This window comes from Chroicocephalus ridibundus, chromosome 12 (genome assembly GCF_963924245.1).
Source record: "Chroicocephalus ridibundus chromosome 12, bChrRid1.1, whole genome shotgun sequence".
NCBI classification, from domain to species: Eukaryota; Metazoa; Chordata; class Aves; order Charadriiformes; family Laridae; genus Chroicocephalus; species Chroicocephalus ridibundus.
The window spans coordinates 18,566,479-18,581,976 of record NC_086295.1 but is presented as its reverse complement, the minus strand read 5'-3'; the positions used below and the strand labels follow the sequence as shown (position 1 = coordinate 18,581,976).

The following is a 15,498-nucleotide window of genomic DNA, read 5'->3' as shown; positions in this document are numbered from 1 at the left end:
AGGCTTGGAGGGGTACAGTGAAATCCCCAGGTTTGCAGAGGATCCTCGGTTCCTTCAGGTGGTTGGATTACCTCGCTCAAGGTGAGGAAATTTAGAAGGACCTCGCAGAACTGAGCAAGTGGACAAATATGTGGCAGGCGAACTTCAGTGTAGGAAAATGTGGGGTACCCATAGGGGAAAATTATCAGTAGTGGGCCTCTGTGATGCTAAACTTGGAACTGGTGGCAACAGCTCAGGAAGGAGCTTGGGAGTCGTCATCGGCAGTTCTCTGAAATCATCAGCTCAGTGTGCAATCACAGCTAAAAAATTCAGTGAACGTTGGCCACTGTCAGCCAGGGTGATAAGAACAAAGCAGAGGGCATCGGTTTTGACACGCTTTAACACCTTGGTGCGTATCCTGGGGGCATGCAGTTATGGTTTCCGCATCTTGAGAAGAACAGTGGTGTTGGGGAGGCTGCAGCGAAGACAAAATGACTGAGGGACACAGCAGCTGCCTTATGAGGAGAGAGGGGAAAAAAAATGTGACTCCTTGGTTTGGAATAGAAGTCTGGTGTAGTGTATGATCAAGGTATACAAAATTGTGAAGGAACTGATTAAGTCGAATTTTATCGACTAAGTCTTGTGGCACTAGACCCAGGGACACTTAATGAAACTTATAGCAGATTGGCTTAAAGCAGGTAGAAGGAAGTACTCTTATTTTATACAATGTGTGGGTGGTTGTGGATGCGAAAGGCATCAGCAGGTTCCAAAACTGTTTGGGTAAATTTACGGGCAGCTAGTCTGAAAGAGATACTAGGAAGAACAGACAGGGATGTGCCTTCAGCATCCATAAACAAGTGTGGATTCTGAGGGAATAAGGAAGAAGATGGAGAGAGGATATGACCAGGCTCACATGCTCTGCCTAACCAACCTCTCCTGTTGTCCTGGCTGTAGACAGGATGGAGGGGCAGTTGGTTTCACCCAAGATGTGTATCTTACGTTCTTGAAAGTTTCCAGAAGCCAACATTAAGTAGGAACGTAGATAGATATGACATGTTGCGGATGAGCCAGCATGGCTTTCGTAGACCAAAATTGAGCCACGTGACTCCATCGTACTTGGAAGGTGTTTGCAAGCACACGGCAGGGGTGATCCAGTGGAGTGTCCTGGTGGACCTCTCTGAAAGGTTTCAGCACGGGATATCCAAGAAAAGTCCATCATGGGATGCGTGGGTGAATAAATGGTTAAAGGACAGGCTACAAAGATGAGGGGTCGACTGTCAGACCTCGCAGTGGAGGGAAGTCCCTTGGGGAGCCAGGCTGGGATCTCCGCTGCTCACAGCATTTGTACATGACCTAGAAAAGGGGTGAAAGCAGTGGCTGGGGAAGAGCATGCTGTGGTTTGCATGCGCAGTGATGGGTTCTGAGCAAATGATGTAAGAAATCCTGAGCGCTGAAATTCGGGAATGAGGTTGGGGGTAACGGGCGTTTCTGCGAAACTGTTGGCCAGTGTTTGGCAGCGCTGCAGGAAGGTAAGAGGAGGTTGTGAGCAGGAAAGAGGGGAGCAGAGGACAGAATGAAAAAGTTGCAATGCTGTGGTCTGCTGTCACCTTGAATATTAAGCGAGGGTCAGGTCACCCCATCTCATAAAAGTCCTTGCTTCTAACTGCTGAAAGTAGAATAAGTGCCTCTGCAGGTTTTTGCCTTTTTTTTTATTATTATTATCAGTGCCAAATAATATGTACTGGAGGCAGGACTGTCTAGGTGGACATCAAATATAAAGGGAAGTTGAATGTGGTCCAGATCTTGGCGCTAGTCCGTCAGCTATGCTGTAAAAGAAGGACAGAGACCACTGCCCGCTTTGACGTCTTTCTGAATTTGCCCCTTTTTTTGCTGCCTTCCTTGCCACTGCTGAAAGTGAAAACCTCAGTTTTGGACTGAACACAAGCTAATAAATGCTTGGGGGTTTGGTGAGGGAAAACAAAAGGAACTTGTTTTGGGCACAAAATCAAAAAGTAAATTGTTCTCACACCACTGTTCACTGTTACCATGTATAGCAATTACTGCCATGGCAACAGATATTTTCACGATCCAGCCAAGATCTTCCAGGGCTGCAACATAACTTCTGATACTTGCTCATTGTGCTGCTATTAATAACTGTGTTTCCCCCCCTCACAGCCAGGAAGTTTCTTCTTCCTCATGTACCAAGTGCGAGGGGTAAGCTCATTTTAAATCAATTGTGGGGAGAAGTGACACTGGGGATTTCCTGGATTTTTTTTGTTCTGGAGATCCTGTCTAGTGCTGCCAGCTCTGCAGCCACCTCCTGAGCTGAGCTGTCTCTCTTGTGCTATTTATAAGAAAGCCCAGTCTGAATATTTTATTCTTTTTTTTTTCCCTATCCTCCTTAAACAAGGGCAAACAAATGACACATATTTACTCTTCCAGCTATGCACAGCAGCTTGAGGGATTTTTTTTTTTTTTTCAGGCTGACTTGGTCAAGGGGAGAACCTGCTGACAACTAAACGTGGTCTGGCCCAGGCTGTGGTCGGCATGATTTCTTTACTTATCTCCTGGTCATTTAAACAAGATAAACTCTGTGTATTCAAATCTGCTGTTCAACTGTTTTTGCAGGAGTTGAATTAAGCTATGTTTAAAAACGCCAAGCGCACATGCAACTTTTCCCAGTCGCATAAGCATGCCCGTATAAATCTCCTTTGAGTTGGAAACGTGTCAGAAATACCATCACCAGGTCTTTTGGCACCTCCTGAGGAGCTGTGGAAAAGGTGGGACTTGGGCTTTTGTTCGTGCTGGTGGTTCCTCTCGAGCCCGAGCATCTGTGATGAACTGTGATGGGTGAGGACCGGGGTCATGGGTCTGTCCCTAGCTCTGATTCTGGTTGGACACAAGTCACAACTGTGCAGTTGTCGGGAGGAACAAGTGGTTTTGCCAGGCCAATCTCTTCTCCCTCAGGCAGTTTGCTTTTCTTCTGCAGAAGCGTAGCTATTAACTGTAAAAGCCTCCCTGCCCCCTTTCCTCGCCAACTTGAGAGTTAAAAGGAAGACCCTCTATGAGCACTCTGGCTTTCCTTATTTTTCTGGTGCTCTCAAGTCTTGCAGCTTCTTCTGATGTCACTGTCTTTGACATCATCCTTCCCTAGATCTCCCTGACCTGCTGGATTGACAACCTACCATCATAGCTGAGAGAAAAAGATTTTAGTGAAAGCATGGAATCTCTTATCCTACCAAGCTCCCTGCAGAAGCTGAAGAAATGAGCATGTGCCCTGCAAAAAATCGGTCCAAGTCAAGAAATAATTCAGTCGTGTCCGCAGGGAGCACCTGCATCCTTCTTCTATTGCTGCCCTCCCTGTTGAACGTGGTACCGCCGGAGGTGCCCACGGGCTGCGGCTTCCTGAGGAGGCAGCACACGCCACGTGGGAGCTCAGCTGTGTGAGCCTTGCTGGGATGGTTCTGGCTCACCCAGCCCAGATGGTTTCTTCTCCTGGTCATCTCCAAGAAACAACGGAGATCCTTTGCAAAAGCCTTTGGTGACTGACAGTTATTCACCAATAACCGGCTTCTTGCTGACTCTCAGGAAGGCTAATCCCACCTTTCTTTCTATGACATGGTGGGTGCGAAGGCAGATTTTGGGCTTTAGCTGATGGCGCTTTGTTCCGACGTGTGAGATTGCAGAGATGTTCAGTTTTAAAAAGGTTGTGACTGTGTTTTAAGGCAAGGTTGAGCAACTCAGTCTTTGTTTCTCATTACATCAAGCAAGATCTTGTTAATGACGAAGCACGAGAAATATAGATAACTAGTATTTTTGTTTATTTGGGGTTTGAAGGTGTTACTATAGTCACTGCTAATCTTATAGACGCAAGTGTGTAGCACACAAAGCAGAGGCTGAAATACAGCTCACAGGATGTGACTCCTACCCACACTGTAACGTTCTGGAGATGATCATTAAAAGAATGTCAGTTCGGGGCAACTCTTAAACACGCCTTTCCTTTCAGAGGAAGCTTTTTTTTTTTTTCATGGTTTATTATATCAGAATTAAAAACAACGGGGAAAAAAATCAAACACAAGCTGTGCTTTTCATCCGAAACTGCTAATTCACTCATCGATAGATGAGCTTTTCAGAGATCGAGGTGTGCATGGCGCAGGGAACTTAGCGCTGCTCCGGGGCTGTGCGGTCCAGTTCATTGGCTTTGCAGCATCCTTACTCTGTCGTGTTCAGTGATTCCTGTAGGCAAAACAAATGTAAGAAATTAATTTCTCGTGGAAAAGAGGATTTCTTGCTTATTGTTTTGTGAAGGGTTTATGAACTCTGTGGCTGAGGTTTTCGGCTATTTATTTACTGCCTCTCTTCCCTTGCCAGAGGAAATTAGTGTGCTTTGGGCTGGGAAAAATGATGACTCTGAAGCAGCTCCTCTGCACAGAGTCCTGTTGGGATGAGTTTCCTGATGGCAGCTCGGGGCGCAGGGGAGAGTTATTCATTTGCAGACTCTGTGTTTCCTATTGCCTTTGACTGGCTGCCAAATTCCTCTGCCATCCCAGCATTGCAGCAGTTAACTTGAGTCATGTTTAACAAGCTTGGACAGCTAATACTTTCAAGAGCTTCTCCGCATTTGTTCCTGCTTATTTTTTCAACAGAGACGGCAGAGACAGCTGCAGCTGGAGTGATTTGCCGAAGAATGAAATGGCCTAAAAAAGTTGTGATGAAACACTGTTATCTTTGTTTTATACTTTTAGCCACCAGTGTCTTGTGGGCTCTGCTAGCTGAGAAATAACCCGGTCCCTTGCAAACCGCATCTGTGTTGCGGATGAGTTTTCAAGGGACTCTGTGTTTCAGCTAATAAATGACTGGCAGCCCTTTAAATGAAGAGAGACAGAGGGCCATTATTTTGCTAATGCCACGCATTTGGGAGTGTTGCTGCTTCAAATATGTAGCTTTGCAGACTGGTGCTTGAATGCCTTACTCTCTGCGATCAGGCTGTGCGTAGGGAGTCCACAGCTGGCACCCTCGGTGACACCGGCCTGTTTGGGTATGGCCTTGCCTTGCAGGTGCTCCACCCTGTAATTACAACCTTGGTCTGCTCCTGCCCCCACCACTGCCGGCTCCTGCGCCTCCTTCAGAAAACCTGAAGTTGTGGTGGTTTTTTTTTTGGTCTGGTGGAGTTGTTTTAGGCCTGAGGTGGGTGTCTCAAGAGGTCCCCATTCCTGCACGCTCTTCCTAAGGCGGCTGCTTGGTCCCAAGGTACCAGCTGATGGGTTTCCCTTTTCTGGTTTTGTAGCTTTCTTTTCTGTCCTTGTCTCCCCGTCTTTGCTCACCAACATCATTCAGAAACCTCTGTAAATGTTTTCTCCTTGTTGCTCAGTGTTCCCTTGTGTAGCAAACGCACATCTCTGTGCCTGGTGTAAACGAGCCTCTGGTGCTTGGCTGTTTGCTTTGCTCCGTCATGGCTACTATGGGCGCTCTCTTCTCTTCGATGAAGGTGGTTCTTTTCCCCTCCTGTATGGGGAAACTATACACCCTGTAGCACTGTGGCACGTTTGTGGCCGTGTGTCGCCTTGCCTGGTTTCACTAAGCCCAGGATGATCTATTCGCACACAGAAATGATGAAAATCAGTTGGCCGCGGAGTTAATGCTGCGGTGTCGTGTTCCTCGCGCAGCACGAGTGATGTGGGCTGCTGCCAGGGTGGTGCAGCAGTTGCTGGGTTTATGTGGTGTGGTTGCTTTTCCAGAGCACCTTCTGATTGTGGAGCCTACTGTTCTTGGGCTGCTCTCCTTGGCATCTACTGGCGGAGGCAGCAGCTGCGGGATCCCTGGCTGCAAGGGCTTTGTGGCAATGCTGAGAGGAATCCCTGAAATCGGCAGCGGTGATACAGGAGGCTGCGAAGAGTAAATCTCAGTCCTGAAGCAGCTGGGCAGCAAGCTAGATAAATCAGGACCTTTGTCAGTAATTCCTAGAATGACAGAGAGGGCAGTGGGTGCTGCCATGTCCTTGAAATAGCAGGGATATCACTGTGTGACATTACTTGCTTTGGCATAGGGAGAGTACTCGGTGTGTCCTGCCTCTCCAGGGCTCCGGGCCTTTGCCCTTCGTTGTTTTGGTAGGTGAATCTTCTTCACCTCATTCCTGCAGCCATATCAACATGACGCTCTTGACCCCAGGCACAGCCTTGTCAGTGTTGGGAAATGTCACTCTGTGCAGGTCAGATTTACTTCTGTTTGGTGGCTGGCGAGAGGTGTGGAGGACTTAGAGGACCATGGAAACGGGAACAAGCCACACTCAGCTTTCTGGTCACTGACCAGGGTTTCAATCAGTGGGTAGTTCTGTGGTGCTCGGCAGGAGACTCATGCACGGATTCCAGCTCTGTCTCTTCCTGTTGCCGTGTGTCCATCCCCCTGATAAATTAGGCCTGGGCTGTTCCCTTTTTTTAGGGTTACATTCAACACTGGGAGGCTCTTCTGTGCCTTGAGTCCCATCTTGGGCAGAACCTGTATGACTCAGTGCCAGCACACGCACCCAGCGGTTGATAAAGCCCAGCTCTTCTCTGGCTGGAAACATCTGTCTTAGCTTGGTGTGTCTCAAGAAGACAAAAGGAGAAAGCAGATGTGTGACCTTGGGTACCTCACTGCGGAGATGAGCATGCCTGAAAGGATCATAGAATCATAGAATCATAGAATTGTTGAGGTTGGAAGGGACCTTTAAGATCATCGAGTCCAACCTTTAGCCTACCCTGACAAGAGCCACTTCTAAACCATGTCCCTCAGTGCCCCATCTACCCTTTTTTTTAAACACCTCCAGGGATGGTGAATCCACCACCTCCCTGGGCAGCCTATTCCAATGTTTAATAACCTTCTCAGTGAAAAAATGTTTCCTAATATCTAATCTAAACCTCCCCTGACGTAACTTGAACCCGTTTCCCCTCGTCCTATCACTTGTCACCAGGGAGAAGAGGTCAGCCCCCATCTCTCTACAACCTCCTTTCAGGGAGTTGTAGAGGGTGATAAGGTCTCCCCTCAGCCTCCTCTTCTCCAGGCTAAACAACCCCAGCTCCCTCAGTCGTTCCTCATAAGGTTTGTCCTCCAGGCCCCTCACCAGCTTTGTAGCCCTTCTCTGGACACGCTCCAACACCTCAATGTCCCTCTTGTAACGAGGGGCCCAAAACTGAACGCAGTACTCGAGGTGGGGCCTCACCAGTGCCGAGTACAGGGGGATGATCACTTCCCTAGTCCGGCTCACCACACTATTCCTGAGACAGGCTAGGATGCTGTTGGCCTTCTTGGCCACCTGGGCACACTGCTGGCTCATATTCAGCCGGCTGTCAACCAACACTCCCAAGTCCTTTTCTGTCGAGCTGCTTTCAAGCCACTCTGCCCCAATCCTGTAGCGCTGCATGGGGTTGTTGTGACCCAAGTGCAGGACCCGGCACTTGGCCTTGTTGAACCTCATACCATTGGTCTCAGCCCATCGGTCCAGCCTGTCCAGATCCCTCTGCAGAGCCAACCTACCCTCAAGCAGATCAACACGCCCGCCCAGCTTAGTGTCATCTGCGAACTTACTGAGGGTGCATTCAATCCCTTCATCCAGATCATTGATAAAGATATTAAAGAGAACCGGCCCCTGGTTCTCCGGAATGGGGGACACCCCATCCAGCTGGTGCAGCTGGCGATGGCCTCTCGTGAGTACCCAACGCCCCTTCGCTGGAGCTGTGTACGGATGGGATGGCCGCGATGACGCTCACTGAGCTGTGCTTACAGTGTATGTGCCTGTACAAATCCTCCCTGAAGCCGAGGGCATCGCCTCTGGGGGTGATGGGAAGGTGTCAGGCTGCTGCCCTGGGGCTGAGCTCCGGATGCCTTGGTGGGGCAGCACCAGGGGATGGAGGGAGGGCAGGATATGTCCCAGCCGGGATGGTCAGCTGTTGCTGAACTCGCAGGTTGTCCCATAATGCCTTCGCCTAAGCACCTGTGAAGTATTTCCTCTCTAGGATATTGCTAAAATTGAGGTGTTCCCACGTAAATCGTTTTTGTTGGGGACAAAGTCTGGTTATGAGCACGTTGAGGTGGGATGCAGTCGCCATCAGAGTGCGGCATTGCTCGTATCGCTCCGAGTCCTGGCAGCAACAAACCTGACCACGCGTCCTGTGATTGATACAGCCCGTGGCTGTGCAGATGGGAGGAGAGCACTGAGCTGTGCCAGGCCTCAGCTTTCCTCCAGGGCACACCGTTCCCCTGGGCAGGGACTGTCCGGCTGGCAGCAAGCCTCCCTGCAGCTGCCTCCCCTCCAAGCAGCTGGGATTTGGATGGGGCTGTGGATCCATGCAGCACGTTTTGGAAGGAGAGAGAGGGGATGAAAACTGCCAGTACATTTTATTTTTTTTAAATTTTTTTTCTTCCAAAACTCCTTCTCAAATGCTCAACCCTTAAAAGGAAAAACGACTCTGCTGAAGCCTTCACTGAACTTAGGAGGTGCCGCTGTGTCTGGGGCAAAGCAGAGCTTTAGGGAGGCTGTGTAAGGATTGGGGATTTGGCCCGTGCTCTGATGCCAAATGGAAACTCCAGCCGTGGTGGTAGGAGAGATCCAGGGGACACCATGGCGGAGCTCAAGGGCTGAATGGGTTGTCCAGGCAGATCCTGTAGCCCAAGCAAGGAGACTGGATCGCTGCTCCTTTGTGACCTGTACCTCAAGCTCTACAAGGGATTTTGTTCCTCAGTCATGTAAAACCCCTGGGTTGGCTGGGACGCATTCGCAGGAGAGGCTGTCCAGCTGGATCTGTGTCCCTGGAGCTTGGGGATCCTTACAAAGAGGGAAGCACCTGCAACCGTTGTGACACTGAATGCTTGAATGTCGTTCACCTTCTGCCCGGGCTGCGGTGGCCATAGTTGGTCTCCATCCATAATGCAGTCCCAGGTGCTCGCCCTCACCAATGATTTGGGGACAGAGAGAAGGGAGAGGCCCTTGGTCTTCAAAGGAGCAGCAGGTCCTTTGCCCGGGTACAGCAGTCAGCCCCACTCTGCCTCTGGCAGAGGAGCCGCAGCAGGAGCCTGTGCTTACCCTGGCTGTGTAGGCACAGGCAGAGCTATGCCTAGTCTACATCAACAAGATTTTTTTTTTTTTTTTTAATGGGAGTGGATTTTATTTCTCCTCCTGCCCTCAGGTGCCATTTCCTTTAGTGTTGGTCTGTGCAGTCCCCTGGTGACTGTGCCCACATCTCTGGTACCTGAACTCCTGCTCTGTTAGCGCCCATCAGGTGCTTTATGCTCCATCCTGAAGCCATGAAAACGGGGATGTTTCCTGCCCCTCGTTCTTCCCTCTGTCGCAGAACTCCCATCCTGTGGAGGAGGAATGGAGGATGGGGTGGGAGTGAGGAGCACTTCAAGTCCCTCTGTCTTTCCCTCCCCATGGGGTGCGCTCTGCCTGGCTCCAGGGCTTGCCTGGGGGTGATTTCAGGGTCCGGATCAGTATGAGCCTGGTGCTGCCGGTGGGGCTGCACAAGTCCTGGTGGGCCATGCTAAGTGCAGAGTTGGGTGATGGAGAGCGTGGAGGTTGGTGTGGTGGCAGTTTTTGTGCTGTCCTCCTGTCTCCCCGCTGAGATACAGTGCTCTGAGATGCCTGTACACCCATCGCACCCAGTGTTCAGGTGCTGGTGTCAGGCTGTAAGATCTTATGCCATTGGGGCTGTTTTGGGCTTTATTTTAAGTTGATTATCTTTGTAGTGCAAGTTGGCATGATGTCTGTCCTCCCTTGGGGGGCATTCTCCTCTGCCTCTCCCCTGCCTCTTATGGAGACCCCAGGAACTCTCAGCTGTGTCCTGAAAGTCCTTGTTTCTTCTTTCTCTCTGAGACAGGATCTTGGAGGAATCTGCTGTTAATTTTGGTGCTGCCCTGACCCGCTCCAGTGGGATGAGCTGCCCCATTGCCCTTGGCTCTGTTCTGGAGCTGAGGTGAATCAGGAGACTCATGGCAGCAAGATGAGAGCCAGCAGTGCTGGCACCGGGGTTGGGGGGAAGCTTGGGAATGGCCGGGGAAGAAGCAAGAACCAGCAGAGTCTGAGCAAGCAAAAGGCCACCAAGTTTCTCATCTGATGTCTCTATCTTTGAAAATAGCACTTAACAGAAGGCTTGGGGCTTTGGTTGGTTGGTGGTGGTTTTTTTTTGTTTGGGGGTTGTTTTTTAATTAAAAACACCAAGGTAATGAGATGCTTTGTGTGATAGGACCTTTTCCAGGCTCTCTCTTCCCTCTGACCCACCCAAGTCATGGTGCTATGCTCTGTTCTCATCTCTGTAGCGTGTTCCTAGGCTGGGCCCTGCTTTCAGAGAGCTGCCCCTGCTCTGCTGGAGCTCAGCATTCATGCTCAGGCTTTGAGCAATTGCAGCCGTTTGTTCTATATTTTCACAGTCTGGTCTGTCTCCTGCGAAGCAGAGGTTGGTTTGTTTGCATAATGCTTATTTTCGGAAGCAGGAGAGTTTTAGGAACAGGCTGACATTATGTTTATTTTAGTTCCCCTATAATTTTTGTTAGAAGGATGCATGTGTATTCAAAAGGAGTTCAGATATATATATATATATATATATGGGGGGGGGGGGAGGGGCTTGTTCTGGGTACATGCTTTGTTTTGTTGTTGGTTTTTTTTTTTTTTTTCCTAAGATCTAAATTACAACTTTTCTGGATCTGGCTGAGAGAAGGCGGTGAATAAAGCCTAAATTGACTGTCAGATGGTGGGACATCACTGCAAGGAGCTGGTGCTAGAGACCTTCATGGAGGCCCTCTGCAGCTCCAGAATACAGATGAGTTTTACAGCCCTGTCCTAGCTTTGATGTGCAAATCTGAGTGACTTGGAGCCACCCTGGGGTTGCACTTTATTGCTCAGTGTCTGCAGTGAGCGACGTTTTTCTAAGGGGAGTCTGTCTGACAATCCACCCAGTGTGCTGGGGTGGCGTTGCCTGTCCTGCAGAAGGTGAAAAGGCAAGCACGATCCGTTTAAAAGCTATGGTGATGTTGAGGTGCTTGAGCACAGCCAGGTCTGGGAGCCTGGGCCTGCAGAGAAGCAGTGATGTCCGCAGCTTCGGTGCCTCTGGGATGGTGCCCGCTCCCCGTTTCTTAACCGGTTTGCCTTGGTCTGGTCCCTTTGGCCACTCGGGGTTGTAAACATGGCTGCGCTCCCCATAAGGCTACTCCTGTTCCCTCCCATGGGCCCCTTGTCATACACTCTGTTAGCAGCAAACAAACGGGGCTCTGAACTCCCTATTTCTGTAGGACAGGTCACTTCAGGTGCCGGTCCCTATCACCCCAGCCACTTGCTGCAGCGAGGAGCCCCGGACCGCACGCGTGTGTCCCTGCCTCCAGCCAGTGTCACAGCGTGACCAGCCTCTGAGAGTTATACTTCAATCTCTGTGTGTGTCTGATTGCTGAACTCTTCATTCATCATCCTCAAGGAGGACCATTTATTAGGCACTTAGTCTCAGCATTGACACACCCTCTGTTAGATGACCTCTCATAATGGGGTCTGTGTGGTCTTGGGGCCCCACTGCCTCCTGGGGCTTTGCAGAGGCTTCAGCAGCCCTGGCTTGGAGCCATAGGCAAAGAACTGCACATCTTGGTGCCAGGATGCAGCAAGGTTGTTGACCCTCGCAGGGCATGGTAGCAACACCTTGTCTGAGCAAGGTGCGGAGGTGATGTAAAGGTCAACACTCATATAGTAGTTAGTTCTTCAGCCTCCTGCTATCCAGGAGGATCCCCTGTCCTCTGAGTCATCATCCTTCTATGATATTAAATACGAGACCATACATGGACTGCGTTCAAACTCCTGCTTCCTGGAGGAAGAGCTTAATTTCCCAGTTGCTTTTCTTTGTCTTGAGGCCACCTTTGAGCAACCCTCATTGCTCATGGAGGGCATTAGTCTTCAAAAATCCCACTTGGTATGGATTCATGTTTGGCCAAGAAGGACTTGGCACTGCCCCAGCTCTCTGCAGGGCTCATCCCAAAGGAGGGAAGTGGGGGAAGGAGGCGGGATCTTGGCTCGGAGCACAGAAGTCCAAAAATTGCAGAAAACGGAAGTGAAACGTGGGATCAAGCCGTAAGGGCTCTTGTGTAGCCACGCAGAGGGGTTTGCTCGCAGCCTGGTGTGAAGCTCCCCAAGGCAGGGGTTTCCTGGGGCTTTCCTTGGCTCTCTTGCCCTTGGCAGGTGAATGCCTCCTTGAGTGGGTGCTGAGCAGTGTGCGCAGGTCATGTGTGGAGGGAAGGCTTCATGCAGAGGGATGGATGGTCACCTCATGCTGGTTTCAAGATAACAGCTCTAGCTGAGAAAACATCTCTCTATTAGTCTTATCTTCGGACGGCCTTGCGAAGAACTTGCAGTGTCCAAGGACTGTGTTTGTCTGCCTGAGCTGTGATGTCACTTGGGTGATGGTGGCAAGAAAACCAGCTCTCCTGTGGAGTAGTGGCTGTTGAACTTCTTGGGGTTTCTCAGTTTGTCCTGGAAGTGACTCTTCTCATGTATCTGATGCCATCATTTCTAGTCCTGCTCCCTTCTCTTTAGTTGAAACAATTTTTTTTCTTTCCTGGACCTTGCGCTAACGTTTATAGTCTTTGTGAGAAGATATAATCAGGAGATGTCAGCAGCGTGCTCTTTCAGGCTGAAATAGCCTTTTAAAAAAAAAACTATTATTTTTATTTTTAATTCCCAGGCTTTGGCAAGCAGGAGTGGCATCCAGGAGGGACCCGAGCTGTTTTTGAAGGAGCAAGGTTTGCACGTGTCCATCACCTCTGTCCCAGAGGCTGGCAGGACGGAGCGCAGCAGCTCAGCCTCTTGCCTGCTCTGTCTATACAACCCTTGACAAAAAACAAGCTGCTGGCCTGCGAGGGCTAAGCCTTTGGGTGGGCGCAAACCTGTCTGCCCACGCGGGATGCAACAGCGCACAAAAAGCCGTATGCTTCCTGCTTTTTGCATGCCTGGTGCACCATTTCCAACCCCCACGGCACCTCACTGCTTGGGGACTGAGTTCCCCTCCACGGCCCTGCCACCCCTCAAAAAGTCAGGGTGCCCAAGGCAAGTGCCTTTGAAGTTAGGTGGGGCTCGGCCGCTTAGAGCAAGCGGCTGGAGCTGTGGCTACGAGGTGTGGAAAGTACTTGTGTATTTGCTTAGGATGCAGAGGAAACTCCTAAAATCTCTTTAAGAATGCAGGAGGATGCACGCTGGGAATGTGTGTTTGTTTTTTGGAAGCAAGGGGGGGATTTTGTTGAAATTCCCCCGTGTTGCAGGCTCTGGCGCCTGGGTTAGTTCCCTGGTGCTGCCCCAATGCCGGCGGGCTCCGCAGGCTGCGTGTCCCCACGCTCAGGCTGCAGTGGGGGTTCGGTCACGGTTTGCAAACTGGGCTTGCAGAGAAGTCCTGCACCTGGCGATGTTGAGTCCCAAGAGGTGAGATGGACTGAAACGACCACAGTGATCTGCTGGTGTGACTGTGACCGGGTGCCGCTGTGCCAGCGGGAGCAGGCGTGTGCTCCGTGGCTGCTGCTTACCCAGCACTTGGAGCTGGGAGGACAGAGAATGGGGAAGAGTGTAATTATGGCCATTCCCAGGAAACTTCTTCTTTAACCCTGTGAAGGGGAATTGGAATTTTTTTATTTTTTTTTATGTCCAAGTTATGGCCTTATCTCTCCGCAATCCTGCGTTTATCACGTCTTTCCAGAGTTCCTGATGTTATGTTCAAGGCTTATGTGGCAGCCTGGGGCTGGCCCTGCTCCAAGAATGTGCTCCTTGCTTTTCCTTTTCTGTCTTAACGTATGAATGTGATTGTACCAAACTCTTTGGTATTTCAATGTGTTCCGTGCAGATTTTTTTTCCTTGGTGAACTCCACCTCGGTTATCCTCAGTCAGCCCCTCAATTTTAAGGGGAGCAAGGAGGTCACCAACCCGAGTCATCCACTTGCGTGTCTTTGCACGCAAAGATAAATGTAAGCTTGTTGAAGCGGAAGACTATAGTTAGCAACACATGCTCGGTTGTGGCCAGGTGCCATGAGAAGAATTCATTATTTTCAATAGCCTGCACTTAACAGAAAATAGCTGACCTCTCCTCTCTCCTGAGGAGCAACAGCGCTGGTAGAGCGGTCAGTGTTTCAGAGCGTTGCTAATCCAGTTGCTGGCAAAACAGATCAAAACCAGTGTGCTCTTGAACATTAAAAAGGTTGATCGCTCAACTGTGTCTTCATCACTCAGCTGGGTCTTGCAGGGCTGTTGTTGTTTTGTTTTTTGGTTTGGTTTTTTTTTTTTTTTTTTTTCCCCCTTGCCAAGCAAATACTCCATAACCGCCTTCTGTGTCTCTCCCCCAGGCTCCTCTAAGTGTGCATTTCTGTGTTGCTTTGGCAGGGGGGGAAGGTGTCCTGCCATGCCTGCTTTCCTCTTCCAGCCCTTCCAATGCGTGCTCTCCTCCTCCCCTGCCCTTCCCCTCCCCTCCCCAGGGCAGCATTGCACTATCCTCCCAGCACTGCGGGCTCTGCTGCCTCCCTTGTTTTCCCTTTTTATGCCCCGTTTATGGATGACACCTCTTTGCAGTTGACGATGCCCTTGGTAATGGCCGTGACTTGCTGATTTGTTCCTGTGCCCATGGTTTGACATTGCAGCTGCATGGAGATAATCAGGCTGGTTCTGGGATTCCTACCCTGAGCCGTGGTATGGGGTTCTGGTATGACTGTTCATGTTGTACTTTAAATAAAATAAAATAACTGATGTAGTTTTGGCCAAAAAATACCAAACAACACAGCAGATGTTTTCTGGACACGGGGTTTTCCAAGTGGGATCTGCTCGCAGGCACGCTCTTGGCAGTGCCTTGCCCCACTCTGGCAGTGGTGGAAGCCCAGCAGGAATCCGTACCGTGGGGAAAGGCCGTGTGCTCTGCTCCCAGCTGCTTTTTGGACCAGTGCAAACAGTCATGGTGGTGAGAGCGTGGGCCAGGTCAGCTGATCTGGCTGAAAACAGACCCATGCCACAAAAAAAGTGTCTTTCATCCCGATCAGGTTCCCCAGCCACCCCGGGGTGCAGCTGGAGGTAGTGCTGGTCTGAGCCCCCAAGGCACTAGGGCAGGAGCAGGTTTCAAAGGTGGCCCTGGACCTGTCCTTTTTGTATGGCTTTTATTAACAACAAAAATAACTTGGGTTAAGTAGTGCCTCCTTGCAGCAGCCTCCACCAACACAGGGTGGAAGAGGAGGGTGAAGGGCCAGGACTCAGGGGTGCAAGGAGGAACTGGGGCCACATGTAGGTTTTATCTGTTTTCAGCCGCACACTTGAGCGTGCTGCCAGGGGTGGGATCGTTTTAGTTGCAGCATCTTTCCTGTGTGGGAGGAGACCTTGCTGGGGTTTGCACCCCCTTCTGTTTACCTGGGCCAGCCAAAATGTTTTGGCTACAGCATCCTGGAGGTATTGGCTTTGCTCTCACCTGGGCCAGCTTTTTGGGGTAAGTGGGTCAGCGTTAAAGGCTGACGTGGCACGTATGAGGACTACACAACCCAACACCTCTGTTG

At 50.3% G+C, this 15,498-nt stretch overlaps 1 protein-coding gene across 1 annotated transcript in view; it reads left to right on the top strand.

Annotated features, from left to right (window-relative positions):
* The window catches only part of LOC134522213 (rho GTPase-activating protein 39-like), a 57,205-nt gene that overhangs the window by 11,120 nt on the left and 30,587 nt on the right, over positions 1–15,498 (top strand). The window lies entirely within an intron of this gene.